The sequence below is a fragment of the Phocoena phocoena genome, chromosome 11 (assembly GCF_963924675.1).
Source record: "Phocoena phocoena chromosome 11, mPhoPho1.1, whole genome shotgun sequence".
Lineage (NCBI taxonomy): Eukaryota > Metazoa > Chordata > Mammalia > Artiodactyla > Phocoenidae > Phocoena > Phocoena phocoena.
The window spans coordinates 66749211-66752030 of record NC_089229.1 but is presented as its reverse complement, the minus strand read 5'-3'; the positions used below and the strand labels follow the sequence as shown (position 1 = coordinate 66752030).

Sequence of the window (2820 nt, the reverse complement as noted above, 5' to 3'; positions counted from 1 at the left end):
CTCATCCTGGACTGAGTGGGTGCATGCATCCTTTTACTTGCCATCAACCGTAACTTTATTCCCCAGGATCCTGGCTGATAGACAAAATATGGATTGCAGGCTTAAGGCTCACTTCCTCCATCAATGACAAGTAATATCAAATATCTTTTCATGTGCATATTTTCCATTCATATATCCTTGGTGAAATGTCTCAATGTCTTTTGACCATTTTCAAATTGAATTGTCTTTTTGTTTGTTTCTTTGTTTTACTGTGGAGTTTTGAGTGTTCTTTATATCTTAAGACATGAGTCCTTTGTCAGATGTATGGTTTGCAAATATTTTCTCCCATGCTCTAGCTTGTCTTTTTATCCTCTTAACAGGCTCTTTCACATAGCAAAATTTTTTCGTTTTGATGAAGTCTAGTAAGCATCATGCTTTTGGTGTCAAGATCTACTCTGTAGAATCAATCTATACCCAGTTCTGGAGCTACCCATGCAGATTCACATGTGAAACCATCAGGGCTTTCCTCTAGCAGAGTGGGTGCCTTCCTTTCCCTGAGTGATGTGAGTAAACAAGCACAACTTCTTTAGTTTTCCTTCAGAGAGAAAAGGATAAACTTACTGATATGTGTGTAGTTCCAAGATTTTGATGAATAATTGCATGAGACAAGATTTTCAAGGGAAGGGTTTTTTTGTTTGTTGTTTTTTTTAATCCCTTCATCTTCTGACAGTCTCTGTCTATGACAGACTATAGTGGTTTACAGCTAGGTTTGCCAGGGGTAGTAAAAATAAGACAAACAAAATAAGATGCCCAGCTAAATTTGAATTTGTATAATTTTAACACAAGTATGTCCCATGCAGTATCATGTAGGACATACTTATACTGAAATTATTTATGTTTATCTGAAATTCCTATTTAACTGAGTGCCATGTATTTTATTTATAGGATTGTATATAGGCAACCTTATCTAGTAGAAGACATTCACCATAGTAGCCAAAAAAAATTTTGAAAGCCCAGATGTTTATTATATAACATTTTCTTTATCACCAAGCAATTAGTAATGTTCTTTCCTCTTTTCCTCCTTCCTTTAACAAATATTTAATAAGCAGGTATTACATGTCAGATACTGTTTTATGTACTGGAATGAGATAATAAGCCAGTCAAAGAAAAAATAAATATAAATAATTTATAAACAATGATGAAGAAAATAAAACAGGTGATGTGATAAAGAATGTCTCAGTGGGGCGGGCTACCTTAGCTCGAACGGTCAGGTAAGTCCTCCCTGAAGAGTTGGTATTTCAACTGCGTCCTCAGGAGCAAGAGAGAGGCAGAAGGTTTCATAGGATAAGTTGCAGGCAGAAGGAACTGTAAAAGCCCTAAGATGGTGTGTTAGTTTCTACAGCTGTTGTAAAAACCTAACACAAACTTGGTGGTTTGAAACAACAGAAATTTATTCTCTCACAGTTCTAGAGGCCAGAAGTCTGAAAGCAAGGTGTTTGCAGGGCCATGCTTTCTCTGGAGGTGCTGGGGAGGATCTATTCCTTGCCTTTCCCAGCTTCTGGTGGCTACCAGCATTTCTTGGCTTGTGTCCGAATGACTCTAATCTTCGAGGCCAGCATCTTCAAACTTTCTCCTCTGTGTGTGTCTGACTAATCTCCCTCTTATAAGGACATCATGATGGCATTTAGGACCCACCAGGTAATTCAGAATAATCAGTATCTCCAGCTCAAGACACCGAATTTAATCACAACTTCAAAAAAAATTACATCCCCTTTTTTCCATGTAAGGTCACACTCACAGATTTCACGGATTAGGACATGGATACATTTTCTGGGGGAGCATTTTTCAGCCTACCACAGATGGGAGGAGCTCAGCACATTCTAACAGCATGTGGAGGCAGCACAGAGAGAGGTGTGGGGGCCGTGGGGGCTGACGCGTAGGCAGGGCCTGGCAGTCAAGGTAAGGGATTCAGGTTCTAGTTCAATGTCAATGGGCAGCCAGTGAAAGATTTTAAACAGGAGACAGGGAGTGACAAGATTTACATTTTTAAAAGCATTTATCTGGTCCCTCTGTGGAGGCCGGACATTAAAAGGGCCAAGGGTGAAAGGAGAAGGAATCATTAGAGCCATGGCGCCTGCCAGAGAAGGGCAGCCTGAGGCCTTGGTAGCTTGAATTCAAGGGGTTGCAAGGGAGAGGAGGGGACAAGGTTGGACAGAAGGGATAGATTTTGGAGAAAAAGCCATGAGGACTTACTGATGGATTAGATCAGGTAGTAAAAACAAAACAAACAAACAGAAAACAAAATAAAGGGAGAGTATGATAGAGTTCTTCTAGGTTTGGAGCTAAATGTTAATAAGAAGCCAGATGTTGACATTTGCTCTCTTTTCTTCTCTGCCATCCTATGTGCGGTTGAATTTGCTCCTTGCCAGGTCTCCTCACAAGACTTTCAGGATCAAGCAATTCCTGGCCAAGAAACAAATGCTGAATCATCCCATTCCCCAATTTATTTGAATGAAAACTGGTAATAAAATCAGATACAACTCCAAGAGAAGACATTGGACAAGAACGAAGCTGGGTCTATAAGGAGGCTCAAATATGAAGTGGCACACATTTATGTTGTGTCAAGGTCACTTGCATCTTACCATATCACGGTAGTGGGAACATCACTACTGTCTGAAAAGCCACATGTGTTTTATGGGAGAAATGGAATGGTTGGTTCTTTTGTTGTCAGTGTTTCTGCACTAGTGCTTTGGGGCTTAGTAATAAATATGTGAAACCTTTCGTTGGAAAAAATATGTTGACATTTGATGTACTTGGTTAAGACTCTCCAGTCTGCTCTAG

General features: G+C 39.8%; 1 pseudogene; it reads left to right on the top strand.

The window, feature by feature from the left end:
* The first annotated feature begins 2343 nt into the window (after nucleotides 1–2343).
* On the top strand, nucleotides 2344–2562 carry LOC136131404 (putative ribosomal protein eL39-like 5; annotated as a pseudogene).
* Nucleotides 2563–2820: the final 258 nt, after the last annotated feature.